Source organism: Macrobrachium nipponense, chromosome 18 (assembly GCF_015104395.2).
Source record: "Macrobrachium nipponense isolate FS-2020 chromosome 18, ASM1510439v2, whole genome shotgun sequence".
In the NCBI taxonomy this organism is placed as follows: Eukaryota; Metazoa; Arthropoda; class Malacostraca; order Decapoda; family Palaemonidae; genus Macrobrachium; species Macrobrachium nipponense.
The window spans coordinates 21,545,978-21,561,591 of NC_087211.1; the positions used below are offsets into that span (position 1 = coordinate 21,545,978).

The 15,614-nt window shown below is 43.8% G+C and overlaps 1 protein-coding gene and 1 pseudogene across 3 annotated transcripts in view; one reads left to right on the forward strand and one right to left on the reverse strand.

The window, feature by feature from the left end:
* LOC135196918 (succinate-semialdehyde dehydrogenase, mitochondrial-like) overlaps positions 1–4,741 on the reverse strand; it is a 176,376-nt pseudogene extending 171,635 nt beyond the window's left edge.
* LOC135196916 (tRNA-uridine aminocarboxypropyltransferase 1-like) overlaps positions 1–15,614 on the forward strand; it is a 173,250-nt gene that overhangs the window by 34,338 nt on the left and 123,298 nt on the right. The window lies entirely within an intron of this gene.

Genomic DNA, 15,614 nt, shown 5'->3' on the forward strand with positions numbered 1-15,614 from the left:
AGTTGACGTTATCTTTACACCGCGAGCAGCTTCTTGCTGCACAGACTTGAAAAGAAAATTGGAAAGCAATTGCCCTTATCCTCCTCGAACTGCTGTTAACAATCCAATCTGTGAAAAATGACTGTTAAAACATCAAAAGGTACTTTATAAAACCTATGCAGAAATATTATTAGCATCTGAACGAATTCACACTATACTCTTCTTTCACCTTCCACGCATTCGACATAAAACATTTGCCTATTCTTGTTACATTCTCTTTCCCTCTGAGGACTCTTAATTCACATTTTTAAAAATAAACTTAAGTATTCTTCCTTCCCTACAACTTAACCATTTTGCCTGAGTTATCTTCTCTAACAATTTACGTAATTAGAAAGTACCCTTCTGTGGTTCAACTGATTTTCCATTATATTCATTATTAGTTTTAAAAGTATTGTCCACATGAAAGTTAAAAACACATTTTGCATCGTGAAATAGATTTCATCACCCTTAGGTCCTACTTTCGTCAAAATGACAGTTTGTCTTAATGATTTCACGAATACCTCGGACACTTCAATCTAGTTTCTTCATTTTCTTGCCTATATTCTTCACACACTTGTTTTTGACTGGGTAAGTTCATGCTGGAATTCACTCCTCCCTCGATTGGACTTCCACATGATAACATTCACCGGTTCTTTTCGTTTGCTAAACTCTTGAACCTCTTTCACTTCAAATGGAATATCTTTTCTTTATAAGCGGTACAAATACCACTTTCCAGTCTCGTTAATCTGCAAACAATCTTTTATATTTCCTCAATATCCCTCATCACAACTAGCCATATACTGTGTGTGTGTGTGTGTGTGTGTGTGTGTCATATAAACACAGGAAACAATTTTTCGACGGATATAATGCACTTGTTGAAAACTTACTCTTCTGTTATTCCTCCCGTCTTCAGACACTAACATTTAATTGTCTATTATTCAAATGGCATTGCTTACATGGACAAACATCTATACCACATTTTCCACTGATTCTGTGGTCGATGATAGTCTGCTCCAGCAACCACCTCAGGTCGAAATTTTTGGATAATTCACTTACCCACATAATATAGAATCTCGAATATAAATTTGTTTTTATCTTCGAACGATCTTTTGTGCTGATAATGGGCAGCAAGAAATGGACAAATAAACAAATAATAACGAGGGAAATTAAGAGTTAAGAGTCATCTAGCATACGTGGAGGATGATAGGCGCCTGTAACTCTCGATAAACTTGCCCGTGAATGTCATTGGGAACTGACCCCCCAGATGCTGAAGCCTTGCCGAGGATGGGGGGCTTAGGGTTCAGCAGCTGGTGGGCCCCTGATGCCTGGTGGGAACTACTTTCTCGCTGGCCTTGGTGCCCAGCTGTTGATCCAACTAAATAATGATCAGCCCTTTTCCTTTTACTAAAACTTTTCTTCCTTCTGCTTCCTCCCTCTATAAGGCACGGTTTTTATGTTGATGACTTGGATTGGTTTTGGACATGATTTGGACTTGTTCATTGGATTTGATGGAGGGTGAGGACGGTTGGCATGCCACCTCATCCGTAGAACTCGAGTACCTAACGTGGTCGAGCGAGGGGAAAGTTTAGATGTCAAACCCCGCTCTTAGTGCTGGGTCTGATCTCGACGGACATCATGACGCCTTAAGCACTGAGGGGGGTGGGTGTATATCTGGGTGGTACCCTAGGGCAGCCCTGTATGGGATAACACTGTCCTCTAAATGTGGCTCCATGGTGGGTGGGGGACTACCTGGACGAATCATCAATTCTACGTCTTATGGACACACTAAAACCTTCTGTTGACGACTTGGGCAAGGATAAGGACAAGGAAAATTTTGGTAATTCTTCCATTGTGACTTTTGGAGCCTTTTTTTCTAATGAGCTCCCTTGTTACAAACATTTTGTATGTAAAAAACCAGTCCCTTTAGACTGGAATTATGAAACCTTATTCAATGAATTTTGTAAATTTGGGAACGTAAAAGAATTACGGAAGTAGACTTGGAAAAAATTACGGTTGTTTGAATTTTGGATATTTTTCAACAATGAATCGGAAGCTCACAGAGCCCTACAGAGAGTTTTTAGGTCAGACCTCTATGAGTGTTGGAACTTGTAGAGGCAGAAGAGGTCCCTAGGTATCTTGAGATATATAGACCACCAACTGAAACTAAAGATTCGAATAAAATAAGTAAAACCCCCAGATCACCAGACCCCCGCTAAGTGGTTGATTATTTCAACACATGGTGAGAGAGGCAAACCTCTTCAAGGTGAAAAGGTTGGTAAGCCAGAAGATCGGCAATGTTGGGAGCCCAGAAGTAACTCGCTTTGGGCGTAGTAGTTTTTTAGTTCATGCCAAGACCAATGTTCAATCATAATGCTCCTAAATTTAAAGCTTGATCCCAAAGGTATGATAAAAGAGGTAAAACCTCACTATAATTTTAGTACGCAAAGGGTGTCATCTTCAATGAAGATTTACATGAAATGGACGAAGAGGAAATTTTGGAGATGTGTCCAGACGTGGTTTGGAAGGTTTTCAAGGTGCCCCGCTCGTCTATGATTATTTTAACATTTGTAAGTCCTTTTTTGCCATCTGAAATTGTTCTTGACAATGAAATTAATATGAAAATTCGTCCTTATAGACCGAGAGTGCTCCAGTGTTTTAAATGTTTTGGCTTTGGACACTCCTCAAATGTTTGCACCAGAAATAAACTTTGTGAATCGTGTGGCAAGCCTGAGCACGAGGAATGTTCTGAACGGTAATTTGTGTGAACTGTAAGGGTGAACATCGAGCCCGAGATAAGAAATGCAGTGAAGTTTAAAAAAGAACAGGAGGCATTACTTAAATCTATCGCTGAACACATCAGTGTGGACAGGCCAAGAAGCTATTGGGAAGGAAAACTTATTCAGATGCCTTGAAGGCACAACAGCTGGATATTGCTACTTCTGGTGCCCCTTCAGGTGGTGCTCCCCGGGGGCCCTCCCCTAATGGGGTTTCCCATGCCCTCTCTGGGGCTCCCGTGCCCCCCCTGTTGGGGCTCCCCGTGGCCCCGCCCCCCGGGTTGGGTTGGGGGGTTCCCCGCCCCCCTTGGTGGGGTTTCCCACGCCCCTCTGGTGGGGCTCCCCACGGCCCCCCTAGTGGGGCTTCTCATGGCCCCTCTGGCGGGGCTCCTCATGTTGTAGAGACTGGTCAAGCCAGGGACCCTGTTGTTTCAAAGGGTTCAAGCCAGGTCTCAAATTTGTTTGACGACTTTTCTCTGTCAGGGACATTGCCTGACATTGAGCCCTCACCTGATCTTGACATTACAGTGCACCGTGGAGATGACGGTGAGGAGATAGAGGCCCTCTTTATTCGTCAGAAGAGGGCCCTTTTCTCCCTCTTCGCCTCATTCACGGTCACTCAACAATCGTAGAAAGAACAAAAGTAAAAACTGAAAGGGCAAGTGAAAGCCCATCTTTCTAGAATCTGTAACACCTAGATCTAGGTCAAATAGTACTGGTAAAACTGATAAGATCTCTCTCACCAGGACACAGATTCCTAAATTAGTAGGGAATTTTAAGATCCCTTCCTCTAAATAATGGCGCTCATGCAATGGAACATCCGTGGATTTATACCAAATAGAGAGCAAGTTCGGGTTCTGTTTAGGGAACATGATTTATCTGCGATGTGTCTACAAGAGACAAAGTTGGGAGAGCACACACCCAATGTGGGTTTTAATTATTCATTTCACAGGTCTCCACCCTGATAGGTGTAGCTGCTGCTAAGGCTGCAACTAGGCTTAGCATATTTCCAACATGGGCGTCCCTGTTTCCGATTTTAAAAATACCATTCGATTTTATTGTAGAGACCAGTGGCAGGCCCACTGGTCTACTTTAGATAATAATCTTAAATTAAAGTCGATTAGGCCTTCTGTTCATCCTTGGCCTCATAGCCGGATGATAGAAGGTCTGAGATAGTTTTAGCTAGATTACGTATTGGCCACACTAAATATACTCATGGTATCTAATGATGAGTGGAGGCGGGATAGGCAGGTTCCTCGCATGTTCCACTGTCATGTGGATTTGACTGTGGTGCATATTTTGGTGGAGTGCCCTCATTTTGAAACCAAACGTAGAGCTTGTTTGCTGGCAAATAAGACACTTGCCAATATTTTAGGTGAAGGTGCTCAGGCAGAGCAAATTATGAAATTTTTAAAAAATATTGGTCTTTTTTACGAATTGTAATTATCTTTTAATTGGTTTAGGTTTCTTGTTTGGTTTTTATGAATGAATGATTTGTATGTTAGATCGGTTGTGTGTATGTTTCTTTGTGTAATAGCGAATTTTATTATTCTTAAGATATATATGCGCTGAATGGCCCCTCGGCTCCGGCGCTTGGCTATGTGCCAAAAACTTTATAATCTAATCTAATCTAATCATTGGGAACTGAGCAAGGCGATTCGCCCTATTGTTCAGGTTGAAGTAAAATGACTGGCTATGGTGAATGAATAATACATACCTCAAGAAGTAACGACACCAGAGATTACAGATTGCGAGATCAACCGGTATAAATCTATATCATATACCGATGCGTTACCCTGCAGGGAGTCTGGCTGGCACTGAAACAGAAGCGAGGCAGCCTGTGCTTGTACTGTGCCATATCACTCAGTCTTGATAACAGTCACTCGTGTTTCAACGACGGTAAAAAGTACAATAATTCTGGTAACTCATCATGATCTCTGTTTTCGTTCCAGGTTTCTCTTTCTCTCTCTCACTCTTGCTACCACTTTTCCTTATCACCACATGAATATCAACTCGTAACCTGGTCAGTTTGAAACCATGTCCGCTTGCAACCTGACCGACTTTTACGCAGTTCAGCTCTGACTTTGGTCGATTTTTTGCTAATAGTTTTGTTTCGTAGTATGGCATTGATAATGAAAGGAAACGGGTAAGATCATTTTTTCAACACCGATGAGTTCCATTACTATATTTTTTATAATAAAATAATTCCCAAATGGGTAATTATAAACATTTCATATTTAACCCGCTTTCCTGAGTATTTACGGAAGTTAATGTAACAAAAAGAAATTAATGATTATGAAAGGAAGGTATCTGTTTGAATTAATTATTTCAAAAGGATGATAAAACAGATTAACTAGGAATGGGTTAATGCCATCATTTCTGTAAAAAAAAAAAAAAAAAAAAAAAAAAAAAGATAGCAAGAGTTCATTTGATCATTGTTACGTAAAACATATTGAAAAGAAGGATATTCTTCTGATTAAACTTACATCGCGAATCACAGTTATTGCTCTTATTAAGGGCAAAAATGCCTATTTGAAATTGTGCTGTTCTTTGCGGGGAAAGGTGAGGACTATTCTTTCACAAATTTACGGATTGCTGAAAAAGAACAAGAAAAGTAAAATAACTACAGAATTATTCTTATTAACGATAAAATTCTTACATAATTCATGTCGCCTGCTCCTTCAGTGTTCAACGAGACATACAACTATTCCAGAATTTCCAGTTCGATAGATCACTGACATATTCTTCAATAATGTTTACTGATCTGTGATGGACCCATCCCTAACTCCCCAAAAACTCCTTTACGATATGCTAATGGCATGCACAGTGGAGGCCCCTTGCTGACAGTGTTGCAGTGGAGTTCCCTTTGCCATATATTTGGCTGCTGTAGAAGACAGGAACTTCGGCAATCACCACAGACTATTAATCTGTCAGATATGTCGATGAAATCTTTGTCACAACCCAAGAAGCAGATGATGAAGAAATGTTAGCAGATATCCCAAAAATTTAATTCAATTCTCAACTTTACAAATGAGAGCAGCACAGAGAAAGCCTTTCAGTTACTTGATGTCCTTGTTGAAAGAAAAGCCCATATGTCATATCTAACCTACTCAAACGCAGGCCGCTCCTTCAAGTAAGGGAAGAGTGCCCAGGTTTTTACAAAACGTCTATCATTGGTCCATATATCAGAAGGGGATTCATGTATTGTAATATTTGTAAATTTGTCTACATGGAGCTGGGGCATGTGCCACGGATGTTGACAAACAATGGATACCCTTATCAATACGACACAGGACACGACAAGGAAGAAAATAGATGCATTCTAAACAGAAACCCAGAATAGCGGAAAATGCATGTGAAAACTTGGACAGTTTATCGCAAATAAACTATGGACGAGGCTGCATACAGGAAGCAGAATGGATGTTGTTTACAGATGTATATGGAAAAGGCAAGCAAGTCTCTCAATATAAGTTATGCTGAGGACAAGATGTCAACCCTAGGGACATGACTTTACGGCCATCGCAACATTTTGTGGATGTGCATGACAAATAACCAACCAGTAAATGACCTTATGACACAGAAATTGTTCACTAGGATGCCTATGGGCGGCCTGTGGTCTCCAAATTTGGTAAGGCATAAGCACCCCACTGCAGCAGCTTAACTGAATGTCCAGGTATCTTCCAACTACTATTCTTCCCTCCAGAAAAACATTCTACTGCAAACCATCAGGACTACCTGTGGCAACAAACCTGTCTTTTAAAAATATCATGAAGAATGAGCCCTATCTGTAAAATTTCTTTGTTGATTTAAATTTAACTTTTATTTGGGTTTTTGTTAAAATCTTTGATATTTTACTGCACTCAATTATGCATTGTAATGAAGTTTTCATAATAAAACTAATATTGTAATACTCGCCTGAACACCTGAATTAGCCCTAATCCCAGTTAACCCGAACAACTCTCAATTACCCATCCCACTAGTGGGAATTTTGTTTTTAACAGCCAGCGTTGCCAACGCTGCAGGTAAAAACTTCCGAGTTACCATCACTGAAGGTTGGCAACGCTGGCGCAGGTGTGTGTCGTTACTCTTATCTTCCTCAATTGCTTATCTGGTTCAGAGTGATGTGGGGAAGGAGGGTGGGAGTCATTCAGGTGTTCAGGTGAGTATTACAATATTAGTTTTATTATGAAAACTTCATATTGCAATGCACCCCCTGAACACCTGAATTAGCCCGATTATGAACACCTGAATTAGCCCGATTAACAACACTTAGAGGGGGAGGGATCAATCCTCTTGCCCGCCTCTTACTACCGTATAGATGGTAACTCATTCACTAATCTATCTAGTACCATTATGCAACTTAGACTCACTTTATCTGTTATTCCTTTTGGTGCAGAGACGTATTGGAGTACTTCGATCGTCTGTCGGGTCAGTACTGTCTATGTCTTCTACTTCTTCCCAGATAGATCTTCTGAAACTGGGATGTGTAGGAATATGATGAGCCTCCCATGTGGCTATTCATAGCCTCTCATGTATGGAGGTGCAAGAAGCGGCGTGCAAAGCCGAAGTCCCTCTCGGTGATCCTCTGTTTTGCCGAGCGCTTATGACCAGATTACAATGTAATCTCCACGCCGACACGATGGCCTAGCCTACAAGAGCACCCCCTCGGACTCTCGTAAGAAGACTGACTACTAACATACCTGACTACGTTCAACCTATTCTAGTAACGCTTTGTCCAGACATCTGGAGACCAAAGCGGTTCCTTATCTTAGTGTCAGAAAGACCTTGAACCTATTTTATTCTACCTTCACCGGCCTAACCTATATTTTCCCCAGCTTAACCTAGATAATAGCGTTCACCGCTACGAACAGGCTCAAAGAGTAGCCTTCCGATGAAGCAAACTAAACATCTTTTAAATAGAAAGAAGTAAATACTGAGACGGACTTTCAAGAGGCCGCCTCTAGAATGGAAGACACAGAGTAGTTTCTGAGAAAGGAAGATGATGTAGCCATCCCCCGAATACTGTGCGCTCGCGGTAGTACTGGATTTGCATTTGTCGAATGCAAATCCGCATGAGCCTGCGAGATGACCTCCCTTAGGAAGAAGCTAATCGCATTCTTCGAGATCAGCCGCGAAGGATTCCGAGGAGATATGAAAAGTGTCCGCGGGCGAGGGCGAAGTTTCTCTACCCGGGATAAAAATACTCTTAGAGCTCGCACCGGGCATAACCTCATCTCTTCCGGATCTCCATTGACGAACTCTCTCAAGGCCAAGACCCTGAACGACCTTGGCAGTGTGTTCGCCTCCGACTCTGTCTTTGCCACGAATTCCGGTAGAAAAGACAAGAAAATATCATCTCCTTTGTACGAGACGAGTCTGGATACTGCTTAAAGCTCACTCACCCTCTTCGCTGTTACTAATGCCGTAAGGAAGAGGACCTTCTTAGTTAACTGTCTTAACGTCAGATTCTCGATTGATTCGAACTCTGGGGAACTTAGAAAACGAAGCACTACCGACAAATCCCACGGCGCTGCTCGATTCAGTAATACCGGTCTTTCGATCTTAAAGGATCGTATTAGATCATGAATACACCTGCTCGTCGAGATCTCTGGGAGGTGAAATCTAAAAGTATTACTGTGAAAGTCTCTTGACTTTCCTGAGGAATAAGAGGAAGTCTGCTATTTTAGGAATTGAAGGTCTAGAAATAGAATGACCCTCTTTCCAACACCATCCCCTGTATACAGTCCATCTGACTTGGTACAGTTTCTGCGTTGACTTCCTTAAGTTGAAAGAAAGCTGCCTAGCCACTTCAGATAGTCCAGATTTTTCTTGCTGCTCCCTCGACAGTCTCCATGCAGCTAGGTTTAGCATGTGAGGGTTTTGATGGTAGTGGTGGAAGTGTGGTTGTTTGAGCAGATCTTTCCGAATAGGAAGGAGCATGGGAATATCCGTGATGAGTTCCAGAAGTTCCGGGAACCATGGGTGTTGTGTCCAGAAAGGAGCTATCAGTGTCAAACTCACCTTGACGCTCTCCCTCAGTTTCCTGATTACTCGATGGATGAGGCCGATAGGTGGGAAGGCATAAGCCTGCATGTGATCCCAGCTTTGTAGCATTGCATCGGTTCCTATCGACATCGAATCCACTACTGGTGAGAAATATATCGGCAGACGATGGTTTAGTCTCGTCGCGAATAGATCTACCGTCGCCGGCCACTTCCAGAGTACCTGACGTACTACATCCTGCGTCAAGGTCCATTCTCCACCCAGTACCTGTCGTGAGCGACTTAGAGTCGGCCAGTACATTGAGGCTTCCCGATACAAACTGGGGAAGGAGAGACACTCTTTGGTCTTCGCACCATCTCAGGATTCTTTGGGCTACTAAATTAGTTCTGTTGATCTTGTTCCTCCGGAATTCTTCAGATAAGAGATCGCTGTTACGTTGTCGCAAAACAATGCTATCACTTTGTTTTGTACTAGTTTCGAGAAACATATGAGTGCTTCTTCTATCGCCCTGAGTTCCCGAAGATTTATTGACTCCTCTCGTTCCCATTCCCGCTCCCTCCAAAGGCCTGACGCCTGAGTTCCCTCCAAAGTTGCTCCCCAACCTTGATTCGAGGCATCTGTATAGAGATGGATGTCGGGAATGAGGGAGACTAGGGACTTTCCGAGTGTCAGGTGCTTTTCTTCTGACCACCACAGAAGATCCGACAGGCATGAATCGCTCCAGCTTATAACTGCGTTCTCGTTGCGGAAGTCCCAGAGATTCCTGAGGACGACTCTGTAGCGAACGCATCCAGAGACGAGACCCTGGGATCAGAAGGGATAGAGACGACATTCTCCCTAAGAGACTTCTCCATGATGACGCTGTTTGCTCCCTTTTGGACAAAAACAGGTTCACTTGCTGTAGTATTGACTGTATTCTCTCCGGTGATGGAAAAGCCTTCAAAGGAAGAGAGAGAATCCTCATCCCCAAATAAGTCATAGATTGGGTTGGTACTAGACAACTCTTTGCAAAGTTCAGCCGAATTCCTAACGTCTCGCATACGTTCAGAAGGAAGTCCCTCGCCCTTAATATCTCCTCCAGGGAGGAGGCTAGAATCAGCCAGTCGTCTAGGTATCTTAGCATTCTGTAACCCCGACAATGCATAATTGCCGGCACCGGAGACATAATCCTAGTAAATACTTGCGGCGCTGTAGTCAGTCCGAAGGGGAGAACTTTGAACTGGAAGGTGCCGACGGAAGATACAAACCTGAGGTATCTGGAGATACGCGTCCTTTAGGTCCACCGACACCATCCAATCCCCGTCTCTGACCCAGAAGCTCCAAGCCCAGGAGGAATTAGTGTCCGGATTCCTCCAGTCCAGGACCACACCACAGTCCATGACGGTACCAGACGCATCCAAGCTGCCGCCATTCGAGAACAGCAACCCGTGGCGGTTAGCTCTGCACGCCCCATTCTCGGACGGAAAGCTGACGATCAAAGGTTGCGGAACCCGACCGGTAGAAGACTTTGAGTTCTTCCCAGCGGGCCTTCAATTTCCCTTTCCGGGCTACGCTAGACTAGCCGAAGATGCGCTAGTCAGGGTAGACAAAGTCCCGAAGGAGACAGTCATCTACCCTAGGGACCAAGCCCAGTCTGCATGGGTCCGCACCCTTACAGATTGGGAGTGTGTCAACACAAAGTTGACACCCCATAAAGGATGCTTTACGATGTTTGTGGCCCCACAAGGAGTTCCGACTCCTTGTACGTCGAAGGTGGCGGAATTGACTCTGCAAGCTGCGGTAGAGGACAAACCTTTACCTCAGCTAAAAGAGACGGAGGCTACGTCCTTGCTCTTCCCCGGGGATATGGAGTTTTGGGCTGACGCTCCGGCAACGTTCACGGTGGGCAGACTCGACCCAGAGTGTGCCTCCGCCCAGTTCAGTGAACGTTTGCCTAGAATTCCGGACCCCATGGTCAAAGCGGAATTCGATGCAAGATGCAGGCTGAGTAGGTCGATTAACTCAGTCACCATGGCGGAGTTGACTGCTACGACGTTTGCAGATGAGCCTCTATTTCGGGTCAACACAAAGTCACTATTACAGGCCTTCCAATCAGACCTGTATGACTTTATAGCGGCTAGGCGAGCCTGCACGAAGCATGTCTTCGCAAATGCTTCCATAAGACACGAACCAAACAGGTTCATAAAGGCTTCGATCTGGGGTGCCAACCTCTTCCCTGAGGACGCGGTTAACAATGTCCTCAGCGAGGCAGCTAGAGCTAGCCAGAACCTTCGTGTCCGTTGGGGACTTCCCTTCAAAAGGAAGTTTGAGGCCCCCGGACCACAATCCAAACCTAGGAAGAGGCCGAGGAAATACCAGCCTTACCAGTCCTCTCATCCTCAGACAGTTGTCCAAGCGGTTCCTGTCTTCCAGATCGGCAAGCCTTCGACATCCAAGGCACAGCCACAGCAGCAGTTTGTCCTGGTGCAGAGTCCACCGACTCAGCAACCTTCGACTTCATCCGCCTTAGTAGCCTCCTCAGCCTTCAATGCCTCCTTTGAGTCACGAGGAGCATTTTGTGGCTACAACAAACATGCAGGGAGTAGCAGAGCCAGAGGTGCCTTCCGGCAGAGAGCTGGCTCTAGAGGCAGAGGCTTCAGAGGAGGCAGGGGAGGTAAGACCTCAACCAACCAGTGAGACCCCGCAGGTGGTCTTTTTCGGGACCATTGGACCTTCAGTTCATGGGCCCACAGCATTGTATCGAAAGGTCTGGGGTGGAAATGGGAGAAAGGGCCTCCTCCAACAGTCAGTTTTCACCAGGCTCCAACGACAGACCTACTAGACTATGCCAAAGATCTCCTTCAAAAGAATGCAATAAAGAAAGTCAATCGCCTCAAATTTCAAGGACGTCTGTTCAGTGTACCAAAGAAGGACTCGGACAAACGAAGAGTGATTCTGGCTGTCCCATCTCAAATCATACATTTAATGCTATAAGTTCCGCATGCTGACCATCTCGCAGGTGCGGACCTTACTTCCCCGTGGGGTCGTCACCACCTCTATAGATCTTACAGACACTTACTATCATGTTCCGATAGCAAGAAACTTCTCTCCATACCTAGGCTGCAAACTAGGAAAACAAGCTTACTCATTCAGAGTCATGCCATTCGGGCTCAACATAGCACCCAGAATATTCACCAAACTAGGAGAGACAGTATAGTGCAAGAACTAAGAGCTCTAGGGGTAATGTTAGTAGCTTACCAAGATGACTGGCTCATTTGGGCAACCAACGACGAGGAGTGTCGCAAAGCAACAGCCAAAGTAATAGAATTCCTAGAGCATCTGGGTTTCCAGATAAACAAGCAAAAGTCTCGTCTCATCCCGGCGTCCCACTTTCAATGATTGGGAATCCAATGGGACCTAACCTCACACAAGCTATCTCTCCCATCAAAGAAGTGCAGAGAGATAGCGAAGGCTACAAGACAGTTCCTCAAGAACAAAAAGGCTTCTCGTCGTACCCAAGAGAGAATTCTAGGTTCTCTTCAGTTTGCCTCAATAACAGATGTCCTGTTGAAAGCCAGACTGAAGGATATCAATCGAGTCTGACAGAAGAGAGCCAACAACAAATTCAGAGACAAGATCTCTCTGATTCCGCTGATATTGAAGAAAAGACTCCGTCCGTCCGTGGACGGAACCCCGGAGTCTCTCCAAGTCAGTGCCACTGCAATTTCCGCCACTGTCTCTGATAGTCCACACGGACGCCTCTCTGAGCGGTTGGGGGGCCTACTCCCAGTACAAGAAGGTTCAAGGAACGTGGTCGAATACATTCCGCCAGTTCCACATCAATGTCCTAGAAGCAATGGCCATTTTTCTGACCTTAAAATGTCTAGCTCCAGTCAAAAACAGTCATGTAAGATTAGTCTTGGACAGTGCAGTGATAGTTCATTGCATAAACAGATGAGGCTCCAAGTCGAGCAAAGTAAATAATGTAATGATTGCAATTTTTTCGTTAGCAACGAAAAATCATTGGCACCTGTCAGCTACTCACCTGGCACGAGTACGGAATGTCATTGCAGACTCACCATGTTATGTGGCTCCCAACCTGGACCCTCTAGCTCACGCCACAGATGCGATGTTCATAGACTGGAACAGTTGGCAGAAAATTTACCTATTTCCACCAGTAAACCTCCTGATGAAAGTCCTGCACAAACTCAGATCTTTCACAGGACAGGTAGCATTGGTTGCACCCAACTGGCCAAAGAGCAATTGGTTTCCTCTTCTACTAGAGTTGAATCTCCATCCCAGACGGATTCCCTGTCCAGAACTGACTCAAGTAGTGCAAACTCAGACTGTGTCAGCTTCCTCAAGAATTCTAAATGCCCTAACTTTGTGGACTTCATGAAGTTTGCGGCTCAAAAGGATGCTAGTGTCGATCCACTAAATATCCTGTTTATAGAATCAGATAAAAGTGAGTCAACACTCAGACAGTATGATTCTGCAGTAAAGAAATTGGCCATCTTTCTAAAAGAATCAGATGCCCAAAAGATGACTACGAATCTGGCAATTTCGTTCTTTAGAACCCTGTTTGAAAAAGGTCTGGCTGTTAGTACCATTACTACAGCCAAATCTGCCTTAAGGAAGATTTTTCAGCTTGGCTTTAATATCGATTTGACAGATTTGTACTTCTCTTCTATCCCTCGAGCATGTGCCCGTCTGAGACTAGTGGACCGCCCCCACACGGTCTCCTGGTTTTTAAACTATGTACTCAAATTAGCTTCAGACACTGATAATGATTCACGCTCATATATAACCCTTCTCAGGAAAACATTATTCTTAATGAGTCTGGCTTCAGGCGCCAGAATATCTGAACTGTCAGCTCTCTCTAGAGACCCAAATCGCATTGATTTCCTCCCGTCGGTTGAAGTTCTACTATCCCCAGATTGGAAATTCTTGGCCAAGAATGAATACCCACAAAACAGGAGGCTCCATGGAAAATTATACCTCTCACACAGGACTCATCATTGTGTCCTATTGTCACACTAAAATCTTATCTGGTCAGAACTTATGAAAAGTCTTCAGGTCCTCTTTTTATTGGAGAGAAAGGCAGAACCATTTCCTTATAAGGAATTAGACAACAAATCCTACATTTTATTAAACAAGCCAATCCGGATTCAGTTTCTCACGTCTATGATATCCGGGCAGTGCTACCTCAATTAACTATTTTCACAATATGAACTTCAAGGATCTTAAGAAATATACGGGTTGGAAATCTCCGGCAGTATTTAGACGCCACTATCTCAAGAATTTAGAGGCCCTTAAATTTTCAGCGTGGCTGCAGGGACCATCGTCTCCCCTGATATGGCCGAGTCTTAGAACTCTATTTCCTATTCCTTTATTCTGCTAAAATTTTTTCCGTTGATACTCACTCTTTCCTACCTGCCTCGCTCATAATCCCTACCTATCTCCCTCTGGTTCCAGGCTGGTTTGCTTATCAATCCATTGCCGGACATGTACATAGTTTATATTTGTCATTTTTGTATTCCTTACCTGTTGTTTTCCCAGGATAGTATGAATCTGGTCATATTTGTTCCTCCTTTTTTACCATTGTATCTTGCTACTTTACATTGGTTATTAAAACTTAATTTTAAGAGAACATTTTATTTTATTTTTCCTTGTATCTTTTGATTTTGTGTCTTCCAAGCTTGTATGGCCATTCTCTGATACTATTTCACCGGTCGACACAGGTTGAGCCCCGAAAAGGGATTTTGACAAAGGAAAAATCTATTTCTGGGGGAAGACCTGTGTCGCCCGGTGAACCCATCCCTCTCTTTTCCTGGTCCCCACCCTGTAGCCAGCCCAAGCTTGGGTGCGTAATCCAGGAATGAAGCCATCGGGCATGAGTTGTAGTAGTAGCGAGCGGGAGGTAGATGTTGTAGTCCTTGTAACGGCACCTGCCTAGAGAGGGGCTTTGAAGGGAATCTTCTAATTGGCAGAAAACCTGTGGTAGTGGCCTCCACTCGCCCCTGTGCTTATACTGACGCCCTATGGGTGATCGAGCTGAGGGTAGTAACTTCAGCATTCCATTTAGCTTTTTTTCTCTGGTATATTTAGCATCTACTTATACCTAGAAATGCGTGCTACAGGAGCATTTCACCGGGCGACACAGGTCTTCCCCCAGAAATAGATTTTTCCTTGGTCAAAATCCCTTTTTTGGAGTCAACTCCATTCTATTGGTAAGTGCTATGCTTCTGCAGTATGAAGCTATTACTGCACATGTATTCAAAATGAATCATATCATTTTACTGTTTCATAAGTAGAATAGTATTACAACTACTATCCGACTTACAACCTGCTCGACATACGACCACTCGTACTTACAACCTTACTTCAGACAGTTGACCATTGAGTTACTTGGCACTGCGCCATCTCATGAGAACTCTCATCACTCAGGCAGCATCAATTTGAGTTACCCTGCCCTATCTGCAGCATCATTTGGTATTAACTGTACTGTAGACTGAATTGCAAACCAATTTACGTAAGAATCGACTTCTGACATGCATGCAAGAACCTAACCCCATTGTAACTCAATGCCTGATTATACGTAATATGTACTATTACATAAATGATTAAAATGTATTAGTAGAAGTAGATCATGGTAAAAAGATTGAAATAATGATTGTACATTACATTACAGTCCTAAGTAGGCACTTTTATATAGCAAAGGTTTGATAGTATACCCTACCCAGTATGTTGGCCACTTTCTAAGGTTAGACTTACATCCATTCTGACTTACAACCAGTGGGTCGGAACCAAACTTGGTTGTAAGTAGGGTAGTACTTGTAT